A 14760-nucleotide genomic window follows, 5' to 3' on the forward strand; every position below is an offset into this window, starting at 1 on the left:
GGATACCTCATTTTTAAACGTGGGTGCTATTGAATTAACGTTTGGGGCGGTTGGGAAAAAAAGGGGACATGAAAATTAGAATATTTAGAAAACTCCAAATAGGGCCCCAAAATTACAGGATCCAGACAAGCAGCAACTAAAGACACCAGCAGCCACAGGCGGTAAAAGTGCAAGAACAGGTAGTAGAGAGCAGGACAATCTACCAACTGTCCTGAATCTGGTGGGGCAGTTTCAAATTTTGGGTAACTGTCTCACTTAGTCAGGATTTGGTCTGACTGCAAGGACAGTTGGGAGGTATGTCACGCTTCACACTGTACTCCTCTGATAGTGAGATGAGGATGCTGTTGCCATACTGCCTGCAATCTTAGGGTGGGCGATTGCCCACCTCTAGATCTGTCCATGGTCCCCGCTGGTACCTGGTCTGGCTCTGCACACAGCCCCCCCCCCTCACACCCCACCGACACTTGCGAGCAAACAAAACTTTCCCAGTCTGGGAGGCTGCAACACTATTTGTTTAGGCTTTACTAATGCTGCTAATAAGATGTTTGTAGCGGCATGTCGTGGTCGTAGCTCTTGAAGGTATGGCTCTGGGTAGAACACAAGAAAAAGGCGCTGTGAGGATTAATACATCCCTTGTGCTAGCTAATAATATAAAATAATACCAGAATAAATAAAGGATTGGTCTCTATTAGTAAATATACAAATTTATTAACACGAATATAAACAAAATAAAATTAATATAGAAAATAACTTGTCATAAGACAGAACAAAAAATATACAATGCTTTTCACACACAAACTTCAAATAATAAAGGCTCCTGTAGTCCTCTCAGCACTACATAAATAATGTCGTAACACCTAGCCAAAAATCCGCCAGTAATACCAATCCAATGTATATCTTATAGAGCAGGGGTGGGAAACCCGCGGCTCTTTGAATTTGAAATTGAGGCTCCTGGCCAGCTGGTTGATGCTCTGTGGCTGTCGGCAGTGCTCCAGGTGCCGACAGTCACAGATCTGATAGCTCGGCTCACTTACAGCAGCCACATCATGTGACCTCTTCTGCATAACACATGGGAGGTCATGTTATCACTGCTATCCAATCAGGGAAGGAGGAGGAGAGTGTGCAGTCTGCTCTCCCCCCTTCCTCTGCGCAAGATCCAACGTCTGTGACAGGTAAGTAAGGAGAGTGTGAGAGGCTGAGTGGTATGTATGGGGCACATGGTGAGGCCGAGTGGCATGTATGGGGCACATGGTGATGCTGATTGGCATGTATGGGGAACATGGTGAGGCTGAGTGGCATGTATGGGGCACATGGTGAGGCCGAGTGGCATGTTTGGGGCATGTGGAGTGGCATGTGTGGGGCATGTGGGGAGGCCAAATGGCATGTGGGGAGGCTAAGTGGTATATGTGGGGAGGCTGAGTGGCATATGTGGGGCATGTGGGGAGGCTGAGTGGCATGTGTGTGGCACATGGTGAAGTCTGGTGGGGATGTGAAGAGGTCTGAGGGACATGTTGGCTATTTATGTCTTTTTTTTTTTATTCCCACTTCAACAGTTCCCTCCACAGAGATTGTGGATACAGAAGCAGCGGGAGCTACTGTGCAGAGACTGTAAGTACCCTTTGAACCCTCCTCTGCTGGACACAGCAGCAAGGTAAGAGCTCTGGTTATTATTATTATTATTATTATTATTATTATTATTATTTATTATGAACATTTTGCCAATGTTGGATATCTTATTTTTCACTTGGCAAGATATTGTAAATTATGTTATATTTTTAATATATTTGTGTGCGTTATGTATGGGCATGTTTATACTGTGTATATGTAACGCACACATATACTAAGGGTAAAGTTGGCTCTTTACCGTATCTATGGGTATTTTTTGGCTTTTCGGCTCCAAAAGGTTGGCCACCGCTGTCCTAGAGAATCACCCACCAGTGCTATTAGGGAGATTAAGGTCCCAAGCTGGACTGTTCAGCATCTATCGCTAATGCGTGCGCCTCGTTTCTGCGCATGTGCGGTGTAAAGAAACACAAAAAAATGGTCATGAAACACAACTTGCGTTTCACTCTGGACGACACCCTTTATGTATAAATTATATTAGATATCCAATTCCCTTAAGGGTGGCAGTACGCTACAATACAGTGTTGTTTGTGTTGCCAGCACTGATATTATGTAGACTCTTGTAGCTATGATCCTTAATTGGCAATTAGGATGGAACACAGCACAAAGTAGGAGAGTGGAATCGTGGACTACAGATTATAAAAGGAGGATATAGGCCTATGTGCATATTGTATACGTTTGATTTTAATCGTGCAATAAAAGAAGTATAACGCTGTGACACCCTCCTCATGACTATCTATATACATGCTGGTAATTACATATCTCGGACATACGAACAGGAGAAAAATAATAATCTAACACTCAGTAAGTGTATAGTAGTCTACGTGGTTTTCCATCATAATACAGTTTTACACTATATGCGGTTCTCTGCTCTTTCCGGTCTATATATCCTAACACAATGAGAATGCAGACCGCATAACACTGCACAGAAGACAAGATAGTCTCTAACATTGAAAACGGTCCTGGGGACAACATAAACCAGGGAGATCATGCAAAAGAATCACATAACACTGAACTCTTGGAGACGGACATTTTTTTCTATCAACCAAATGTAAGTGCATAGTGTATTACCCGACTTACTAATGATCCATACAGTATCACGCTATGTATTCCCCTCTGATGTGTGTCAGGGAAACAGAGACAATAATCAATGAGATTTCCCAGAGGCAAGATATCAACCAACATACCAACCAGCCCCCTGGGAAGTATCAGACCGTGGAAGATACACATGAGGTACAACAACAATTTAAGATAGTAATCCTTGATCCAGAGTATTATTGACTTAGGGCGACAGCTCATTTAATAAGTTTAACATCACAGCGACAGTATATTAAGCTAGAAAGTCCAAACATTTTTGCAAACTGTAATATTTCCATATGCAGCTTACATTGTACGTATAGTTACCCACATCAGCCAACACTGACATTACTCTAATATTGCATAAAAATGAAAAAAAATATGTGGTTTGAGCACTGAGGTCTATTAATACTACATATTGTTTTTGGGAGTTACTCTCTAGACCCAGCATACATCACATAAGATACCTGGGACAGCTAGTAGTGCTATTCATTTACCTCTGTAATATGCACCCTACTTGTATGTGGAAAGTGATATAAATGGCTTCCACCTGACTGATCAGGAAGTTTTTATTCATATATTGCCAGCAATGTGACACTCTCCGTCTTTACCCTTAGTGATTGTTAGAAAGTGTAAGAAAAGATGCCTGATAGGTAAGGCTGAAGGAGTATTTGGAATAGCATTTTACCAGATGGAGTATACCTAAACACAGTGTAAATGATATATCAGAGATTCCAGATAAAATAGTTCATGAATCTACCTCAGAACTAGAAAAGATAACTGAGCAAGACTGAGCTAATATAATTCTAACTCTTGAAAATAGGATGGTTTTGGATGATTTGTTAGGTAGATAAGGAGGTTGTATGTGCTGTAATAGGTCAGGAATGCTGCACTTTTATACACAATAATCCTGCAAATATTTAGCAAAATAATATCAATAAGGAAGTTGACTATTTAAGACATGAAGATTCAGCAAACTGTCCTTTATTAACACAACTATATTGTCCTCACAAGAGTAATAAAGTAGATGCTATCACCACTGAGGGTTTCTAGCCAGTACTCACTGACTCATGAAATTGAGGATGTACATTTGTCCTACTGGTAACTAGTTATACCACCGGATCCTGGCACCAGGCAGCAGATGCTGGAAACACAGCTTTAGTCTCTGGTCACACCTCGGAAGACATGTAACAGCTGTCAGAATACATCATGGCCACATTTGACTTGCAAAATCTTACCAGACATTATGTAATATATACAGTTTCAGAAGGAAACAATAGTTCATTGGAGGGATATAAAGTTGCTCAGGTAAACCACTATCTCCTGCTTCACATGTAGGTTTATGTATAGTCTAACACAGAGACCAGGAAATCACATATTGTACTAGCAGTGCCCATCAAACATTGTAGAATTCTTACACTCATATTATAACAGAAGTGCCCATATGATAATATATAATCATAAGTGGAAGCGCATGTTGTAATGGTGGGTGTCATTATTAAACCAAAATTGCATAGGCCAGCAGCAGTTGATCATGTTATATCAGTAGTGTCCATATATGGCAGAGTATGTCATATGGGCCAAGTATGCCCATACTATACTAACACTGCTCATGATCATGAATAGTGCCCAGCAGAGGGTGCTTATACTTTACCACCAGTGCCCATGACTAGTAGTGCATAGCTGAGAGCCATACTACCAGCATTTCCTATAACTAGTCAGTAGAGGGTTCTTATACTATACCACTAATAGGGAAAGCAGAGCTGAGGATGATTTCTAACAGGGGGTTTCCAAATGCATAGTTTCAAAGAAAAAGTAACAACAAAAAACACTTGCTGCAATAACAGTAAAATATAGACAGTACAATGTAAAATATATAATATTCCAATTATACGCAGGTTTTCAGGCCTGATCTCGTGCTTTTCATCACTCTCAGCAGACAAGAATCTGTAGAATATACCACATGACTTACCTTTACTGCATTTTTTTTTTTTTAATGAAAGTAAAAGAAACACTAGAGCCAAATGTAAGAACAAGTGGCCATTTTATTGACGTCAAATCTCATTAAAACAGAGGCAGATACCCAAATAGACTTTGTCTTAGACTACAGGTCTGTTAATACAGGCAAGACAGTGATTTGAGGGTAGGGGATTTCTGGGCAACTGCACGCTTCCCTCAGCAGCTAAATGGGCTACCACAGCGGTAGTTACACTGTTGCTGGGTTCTCCTCAGGCTTCATGGTTCCAGCTGTCATGGGAGTCAAAATCACAGCATTTGGCAAATAAAGTTTACCAAGTTAGTGTAGCAGATGATCCAGCCCTGCTGAGTTAAAAAATATAATTCCACTTACAATAAAGGAGAGAATAGTTTCTCATAGGGAGCATTGTTCACTGTGACTGCTTGTGGTAGGTGTGATCTGTCTGCGGTGAACACATATATGTACACAGGCCCTTACATGTATATGTGTAACTGAAATTAAAGTTTACGTTGGCTTATGTGGAATTTGCATTAACTCCTGAGGATAGACAGGGCTTTTTTGGTTCTCCCTCTCTCCAGAGAAAGCACACAGATAGGGCTGGTCTGTATGTGGTCAATAGACCATAGAGTGTTATTAAATGACCATGCAAATGTAGGAACAGAATTATTAGGACTTTGTGAAATACTAAAATATATGTTCTTTTTTGTAATAATGTCCCTTTTTAATGTCTTCATCTCTAATAACTTCATACCAGTGACAGATCAGATAAGAGAAGTGCAGCATAGGACAGTTAGAACTATCGGGGATCTCGACAGACTGGCAAATGGCACATCTTAGGTAAGTATGTTTTTATTTTCTATGTTATCACCTTTAATATTTTTATCATTTATTTTTTATTCCTTTTTTAACACTTTATTTTGTAGATTGTTTTGTTGAAAGTTCTAAAACAACCCCACAGACTAGGATGTCAAAGATCTCACAGTCTATAATAGTGTATATAAACATATGCTCCTACACGATGGGTCCTGTGGATGAGATGATCCATTAAGACTCAGATCACCTATTTAATGTAGAGCACCGGTGATCACTGTGACAAAATGTATATACTATTGTAAGTTATATGTTTTTCACTGTACTTAATTCTATCTGATGTGGCTGCTGACTGATCATGAATGAGATGTTGTGGGTGTCCAATGGGTATGCCAGTGGAAGTGCACAAAATATAAATATAGTGCCTATATTATGTCTACATTTCCAATGACTATGTTAGTAAAAGGTACTTATACTATACTACCCATGATATAGCTGGGTGGCCATAATATATAGCACAAATTGTGACCTGTACTCATCTTGACCTTATCCTTGGTTTCCAAAATAAGAAATGAACAATCATTGCTTACCTTAAGACCTGCTGTTAGTTGCTAATCTGCTGTGTCCTGGTCCTGCACTGACTGACTTGATGGTGTCTGTATGGAATGAGAGGTGGTGGAATTGTTTAGGAGTGAAAGATGAAACCTCTCGCTCTGTGCTAGTAGTGATTGGTGCACAGTGTGTCATATCAGTGTTTGTGCAACATTACTTCCACCCCAGGCCTCATGGTACGCGTAAGTATCTTGTTCTGTTATTTGTATACTTGGTGCAGTTGGTGTGCAGCTCCCTATGACCCACATAGATTCAAATAAGTGTGTTTGTAAACTGTGCACTCAGTCATAGCTCATTTTCTATTTTAAAAAACCCTATTTGTCATGTCTGTCACTTAGACACCATAAAGACACATTGGGCCTGATTCATTAAGGAAAGTAAGGCAAAAAAAGGAGTAAGTTTTCTCCTGGTCATACCATGTTACAATGCAAGGGGTGCAAATTAGCTTATTTTGCACATAAGATAAATACTGTCTGTTTTTTCATGTAGCACACAAATACTTGATAGCTTTATTTTTACACTGACATTTAAAGTTGATCTAGGACAAGCCCTACCTCAATAAAATAAATCTGCTATCACATTTTAAATTTACCTCCCCTCCAATGCAACTTGGATTTGCCAAAGAGCAAAGTTGTTGTTTTTTTGCATTATTTTTCTTAATGAATCAGGCCCATTCTGTGATTAGGAATCTCTATACACTGTCCTGGCTTATGAAACTGGTCTGTGAATGGGTTTGTCAGTCTTTGATCATACTATACACTGTAGTAATGCAAGGTCTTCATGTTGGGAGAGTTGGGACATCAATTTTCTCATAGGCAATCAAGCTGAAAAAGTTAAGCAGCCACCCTGATGATAAGTATTTGTAGCTGAAGTTTTCTTTATGGAAACTTGGATATAGCAGTTGAGGGCTCTTGGTGACCTTCTCTATTATAATACACCATTGTACTTATTGCTACAAAATTACTACTATGGATTTCCATGACTATGGAGTTACCAACCTCTTCTCTCACACTCTGTACAACCCTTCACATGTGTAAGTGTTTAATGAAAACCAACTCTTTAAAAAAGGCTATTCCTATTCTCCATACTCCTACTTTCCCTAATACTACTAACTACTCCTCCCACATCCACCATCAGCCACAACTCATTTCTTACATCTCCAGTGTCCTCATTAAAAACATTAATTCATGCACTCATCATCTCCCGCATCGACTATTGCAATTCCCTCCTTACTGGTCTTCCCAAAGTCAGACTTGAACCCCTACAATCTATTTTGCACGCAGCGGCTAGACTGATTTTCCTTACAAACCGTTATTCCTCTGCTGAGCCACTCTGTCAGTCTCTACATTGGCTGCCTGTATTTCAACGAATCCAATATAAAATTCTTCTACTAACATACAGGGCCATCAACAAAATTGCACCGACATACATTTTCTCACTTGTCTCGAAATATCTCCCTACTCGACACCTCCGTTCTGCACAAGATCTACGTCTCTCCTCCACACTCATCACATCCTCCCATTCTCGGTTACAGGATTTTTCCGGGCTGCACCTAATTTGTGGAATTCCCTCCCTCGCACAGTAAGACTTTCCTCTAGTCTTCAAACCTTCAAGCGTTCACTGAAAACCCACCTCTTCAGACAATGTTATGATATTCCTCAACCATCATCTTAATCTCCCTAGATTACCCTATTGCCCTCCTCTACACAGCTAACGCAAGACAACAACCTTCTGACCAACACTGCAACACACACAGCCCACTCAGTACTTTTACCTTTGCAGTCTGGCTGGTCCATTGTGCAATATGATGTAGCACATGTCCTTGTGTTTCTAACTCCCATTGTCCTATAGATTGTAAGCTTTCGAGCAGGGTTCTCTTACCTCTCTGTCTGTATGTATTACCCAGTATTGTATTATTAATGTTTGTTCCCAATTGTAAAGCGCTACGGAATTTGCTGGGGCTATATAAATAAATGTTGATGATGATGATGATTGCTCTCTCCCTTCTGTTATGTGTGGCCTCTTCCTGTTCCCGTCATTGACGCGCACCAAATGACAGGCATGCCTGTGTGCAGAGATGTCCCAGGTGTGCAGAGATGTAAGAGAGGCAGACAGAAGAGTCTACCTTTCCAATACAGTGTGTGAGGGAAGAGAGGGGGGGTGTCTTAATATAATGTATAAGGGAAGGCAGAGAGGATCTTAATATAATGTGCTAGGGGGGGTAAGATATTAATTTAAAGGAGGAGTGTCGGTCGGGCTAATTATCTAATAGGTGCTATTTTATTTGTGGGTGATGGTGGGACTTTTTCATTTAATAGTGTATGCCTCTTTGAATCTTTTGGATCAAAGATCTCCCCCGTGTAAGTTTGAAATTTAGAAGGTATTGATTGACTGCACGTGGTGGTAATAAGTAAAAACTAACACCACTTGGGTATTTAAAGGTGCTTGATTATTTCTATATGCATCATATTATGACACATTTTTTATATCCATTTTACATATGTACATCGGTGGAATACAATACCTGGATTCACATCACCGTTATGCGAATTTATAGACTTTGAGAACTTAAGGATATTGAAGGCTCATCTTTTCTGGATAGTGTGATTCTGGACTTGTGTGAATATGTGATTCTATTATATGAAGACATTCTCAGATCTATACACTGTTTTAATTTTGATATTATATCAGATCATTAGCGCCATTTCTATTTGCTATATTATATGTCAGAAATTGTTTATGGTGTTTAATATACAAGGTATAGACATATCTGGTTGTGATACCATTAACAATATGTCGTGCGCAAATATTGCCAATTTATAATCTTTGGAAGCTACTTTAATCCCTTTATATATCTCATGTGTCATTCTCCCACTTTCTAGCATTCCAGTCGGTTTTTAGGATGTTTTCATTTTTACTTTTATATTTATCTATATTTATATATGTTTAATAATTTGCTTTATTGCTGTTTTATTGCTGTGATATATTTACCTAAACACCAGTTCTATTAAAGAGTTAATCTTTAGAAGCTCCAGTTTGTTCTCAAGTGTTTGAACTTACTGATTACATATTAACCTATCACAAATGGATCTGTGGCTTTATATAGAAAGAGACTGAACACCAAATTATACAGCTTTGATAAAGTCTGCCATAGACAGACGAAACGCGTCAGTATATACCTCTCTGCTATACTCCGAAAGCTTTTGAGAGTGTCTATTGTGCCAACACTATACCCGGACAGAAAGGAACTTACGGAGCTAGGAACTTTCATTCACGTCACTTTGTTCCTGGACAGACATCTGAGGGTGCGCACCCATTACAAGTCTCCTTGCCATCTACAAGGAACATCAAGGGTTGAGCACGGCCACCGAAAAATCGTGAGTTATATACTCCATCATTGCCTCTCATCACTCCCTTAATATTCATTTGCTCCCGGTTCTCAGAGTCGAGTTACATTATTGTTGGGAACTTATTTTCTATTTATTCTCTATCAGAGTCTGAACTTTATATCATTGATGATCATTCCTGTTGGTATCTATATATACCTTACTGTCCTATGCAACTATAGGGAACACATGGTCTCATTACCTCCAGCCTTTTTCACTATTGTGATTAATCACGAGTATATGTGTATCTATTGTTTTTATTGAATGTGATATTTTAATAAATCATTTTGCATTCCATAGCCGGCTGGGATTCTATCAATACTGAATAGTTATTTTTCAATTTATCATTACATAATATTCATTGAAGGTGTCTATATATTTAGTATCTGGTGATATTTGCGCTGGTTGTCTTTGTTTTTTAATATTTCTCATTTGCCCTTAAAGAAATTGCCAAGGGCTCTAATGCCAAATCAAATAACAATGGTGAGAGAGGGCATCCCTTCCTGGTTCCCCTTTGTACTGCGAATACTGATGAAATATATCCATTCATCATAACCCGTGTTAAGGGTTCTGTCCACTTTGTACAAGATAAAGAGAATTTGTATAAGATCCTTTGGAAATCCAAATTTAGACATGGTTTCCAACACATGGTCCCAGGTCACCCTGTCAAATACCTCCTCAGCATCTAATGATATTACCAAATTTGGTTCCTGAGTCCCTGACATTTCAATAGCTTGAATTATCATCAATATTTTTCGAACATTAGTCACTGATTGTCTATTCCAAACAAACCCAGTTTGATCTCGGTGTAGAAGGTAGAATCATTTTTAATCATTCCGCTATAATCTTTGTAAAAATCTTATAACCTGTATCTAACAATGAGTTGTACGGTAAGATCCAGGGTCCATAGCGTCTCTTCCCTTTTTAGGAGCAACTTTTATAATAGCGCTATTAAAATAGAGGGGAAGCAGATTTTGTTCCATAATCGAGTTGTATAAATTCACTAATGGTTCGATAATATGTGACTGAAGTATCCTATAAAATTCCTCACTAAATCCATATGGAACTGGGGTTTTAAGGAGTTTTAGATGGTTCATTGGTTGAGTAACTTTTTTCACAGTGATTGGATTGGAGCTAATAATATTTCCTCCTGATCTCTTGTCACTTGAGGGACTTCAATTTTTTCCCAGAAAACTTGTTTGGCTTTCACGTCAAGTTATTATAGAAATTCTTTAAAATACCCATAATAGCTTCCCCCTTATGATGTATAGTCCCATTGTCATCTAATAGAGCTACAATATTGATATTAGCTCTTTTACCATTGAGAAGATTTCAAGGAAGCCTCCCTGATTTATTTCCATATTTATCGAACTGATATTTACTTCTATTAATATGTTTATTACCCAACTGGGTCACAATCTTATCAAAGGTTTCCTTTTTCTGAGCATATAAACGTTTATTTCGAGGAGATGAATTTGCTTTCAGTCTATGAAGTGCTCTTGTTAACTTCCTTTGCGCTACCATGTATATCTCAGATTGATATCTTTTAAATTGTTTCACAAAAGATATTATCTCCCCTTGTATTATTAATTTAGCTGCCTGCCAGAAAATAGCTGGGTTTGTTTCATGGTTTTGTTTATTTTTTTGGTACGTCTCCCATGTTGTCTCTAGCATCTTACGTAATTTAATTGATGTCATTAAATAAGTGGGGAAGCACCAATGATGATAGTCTCCTCTTAGAACTAACCTGTCAACCTTAATCCAGATAAATGCATGATCTTACATACTCATTGGTTTTATTTGGGCTACCTGTGTCTTGGTCAGTAATGTATTAGCAATTAAAAAGAAATCTATGTGCCGCAGAAAGTCAAGTATAATCTAGAGTAGTAGGATTTCTTATACGCCAGACATCTTCCAATTGAAGTTGTGTGGCAAGATGAAAAATTCCTAATGGATATTTTTGACATCTTTTTTCTTTTCTTGTTCTATATAGATGCTGAGAAGCGACTATATTAAAGTCACCCCCTAATATTATATTAGTATCAAATGGGAGTAATAAGTTTAAAACATCTTGAAAAAAAAATGTACTATATGTATTTGGGGCATATAGATTACAAAGAGTATAACGTGTCCCTTCAATTGAGATGTCCAATAATACAATTCTCACAGAGGGGTCAATAAACTTAAAATGTATGTCAAATTGTGACCCTTTTCGAATCAATATGGCTACCCCTCTAGCTTTAGAAGTATAAGATGCAGATATAAATACTATCTGACGAAGCATAGTAAGTTTAGCATGTTCTGCAGATATTAAATGTGTCTCCTGTAAAAAGGTAACATGCACCTGAGTTTTATTAATATAAGTCAATACTTTTCTTCTTTTTATCAGGGAGATAATATCCCCTATAATCCATGAGCCAAACTTAAGAACAATCATACTACCTAAGCCATTTTCATATCCGACAAAAAGTTGCTTTAATCAGGTACCTACTCTTTTTTTTAATATATTGATCGGGCCCTCCCTATATCCTCTTTTACATACAGTACCTAAATCCTCTTCTTTATAAGCTCAAGCTCTAATATTATAATCAGGCTTATCAGAAAACATGTAGAAAAAAAAAAATCCAACCATAAAAAAACCCGTAAAGATGTTTGTACAAAATGGAACATCTAAAAACACAAAATCCACTACATAACACCATAATTCTCATTTATTTTAGGTGAGAGAATTTTTTTTAGAATTTTTAAACCAGTAAATCAAGTTCTTATCATTGCTATCTTTAGTGCCAGAGATTAGTCTATAAGACAGATAATTGAACCATTAAAACCGTACTATTTTAATCAAATATTAATCTTTACCCTTTTACATAAGTAATATACTCTCAAGTGTCTCTTCATTCGACTGTATATATAACAACTTCAATCTTAGTGCTTGTAACTATTATTACAAATAAAATTGTCAATGTTATATTTTCATTACAAAAATTCCATAAATAGTAATATAAAATAATTTATCATAAATACTTCAATCAAGTGATATGTGATTATTTTTAACCTTTCACACTTTGTGTTATATAATATAATTGTAAACTATAGATTATTAAAAGTTTAAAACTATTTAATTCATATACGGTGGTTTAACACTTATCCTATAGTGCTTTGTTAAATAACCATTTCATTAAAAAAAAAAAAGATAAAATCAGAATCAATTAGTCAGTTGGTATGGATGGTTTCGTCTGTGGCTCTTGATGGTAATATTGCCATCTCTTTTTCTTTATCCAAAAAAGATCTTGCTCCCTCCACCGACATAGAATCGTTATGTCTCTTGTCACCAAAGCTATGCAAACGAGCTGGATATATTAATGCAAATTTGCGGTTTATCTCAATCAGTTTTGTGCATATTGGAGAAATCTCTTTCCTATCTCTGGTTATTTCCACTGAGTGATCTGGAAATAGCAGTAGTCTATTGTTTTCCCAAAAAATAGTTCCTACTTTTTACACTGCAGATCAAAGTAGCATCTTATGAGAAAAATTAAGACATTTAAATGTAACTGTCCTAGTTCTTTGAACTTCATTATCTCTCAACGGGCCCAGACGATGAGCTTGTCCTATTATAATAACCCTTTGATCTTCTGGTAATTGGAGCAAGGTCGGCAAGGTAGTTGTTATAAAGTAATCTAATGCTGGACCTTTTACCGTTTCCGGCAGTCCTACTAAACGCAAATTATTTCGTCTTGACCTGTTTTCCAGGTCATCTAATTTATTCATCATATGTTTCTATGATTTTTGTAGGAAAGAAGTTTAGGATTTCAAGGTCGCTTTATCCTGAAAATTTTCCCCTAGATTTTGCGCAATATCCCTTATTTGTTGGGTCATATGGGACAATTGATCATTCAACGTTTGTATAGCTGTTGGAAATTTGTTGGCTTGAGCCTGCATCAGAGGTTCATTGTTTCCTTAATTGCATGGACCACTTCAGCATATTAAACAGATGGAGGGGGGATATTAGGCACAGAGTCTGTTACAGCTTACAATATATCAAGTAAGCCACTGCTATTTGCTGGATCATATATCTCTGTGGTTCACCCCTTTGTATGTTGAGTATCTTTAGAATCCTCTTTCTTACGGTCTCGGTCATTTTTTTTTTTTTAATTGGCTGGCATTTTTCTAAATGTATCCATATTATTACCGTTGTTACCAGTAATTTCTCATTCCATTTTGAGCCTGATATAGTTAAGAGCAGTTATATCTTTTTGTTGTGGTATCTGTAGTGGAACCATTAAGGCATTTAACATCTTCCTTTTATATATGATTACTGATGAACCTATACAATACGGTTTTAGCCACGCAAAATTTACACAGTGTTAAGATCACTGCTTGAACCATATGTAAATTTCACAATGAAGAATATAGAAAGAATAGTATAGTCACTAGGGCTGCCGTCCTGTACTTACGGAGATACAAGAAAGATAATGCAAAATATCTCTTTCTGCAGCTTATATCCAGGAATAGTAAACTCCCCTATGTCAGTGAAGAAAAAACCCAATGTTTTTTTCTGTGGCCTGATGGATTTAATATGGCCAATACAACTTTTGCCCGTGGATTGTGGGTCCGAGATCCGGTGCCTCTAACCATGGGAGCCGGCAGGAAAACACTCCTGCTCTTGCCTGGTACCTTAGCCTCCCACACCATGTGTGTGCAGCCTCTTTCCCCGGGCTCCGAGTTAGTAGCGTTTCGGAGCACCGCGCTGCCCAGGAGCTCAGTCTCAGCATGTCATCCGACTAGACATGCCCACCGGAAGTACCAGACATTTTTTCTCTCAACTAAATGTAAGTGCACAGATATGCAGTGTCAAGGATAAGCGCTGACAATTGGTTTTTTTGTTTTGTATACATACATGGGCATTTATATTGCCACGCAGCTGGTACCATATACAATATGGAATATACGGAGCGCAGGCTTATTGACAAGCAGCTGGTACCATATTCAATATGGGATATACTGAGCGCGGGCTTGTTTTTTCTCTGGTTTTATTTCGAAATATTGCTTTATTGTCATAGCAGCTGTCCATTAAGCTTATTTAAGGCACATTTGGGTGTGGCTCACAAGCCAGCCTTTGCTAGATGTAAACCCCTATACCTGGGAGGTGAGTGCATCTGATTTTTAACTGCATTTTAATGGTGTTTAAAGCATATAGGTCAGTGTAGGACCTGCATATAATGAGGTGCCCTTGGCGCTGGGATGCAGGCTTAAATGTTGATCAAAATATGAACT

At 38.0% G+C, this 14760-nt stretch overlaps 1 long non-coding RNA gene across 1 annotated transcript; it reads left to right on the forward strand.

The window, feature by feature from the left end:
• Window positions 1-2561: 2561 nt before the first annotated feature.
• LOC142098691 (uncharacterized) lies at window positions 2562-7830 on the forward strand. Its single transcript, XR_012678395.1, has 3 exons — window positions 2562-2674; window positions 5433-5515; window positions 7635-7830. It is a non-coding gene; the product is annotated as an uncharacterized LOC142098691 (long non-coding RNA).
• Window positions 7831-14760: the final 6930 nt, after the last annotated feature.

Source organism: Mixophyes fleayi, chromosome 7 (genome assembly GCF_038048845.1).
Source record: "Mixophyes fleayi isolate aMixFle1 chromosome 7, aMixFle1.hap1, whole genome shotgun sequence".
In the NCBI taxonomy this organism is placed as follows: domain Eukaryota; kingdom Metazoa; phylum Chordata; class Amphibia; order Anura; family Limnodynastidae; genus Mixophyes; species Mixophyes fleayi.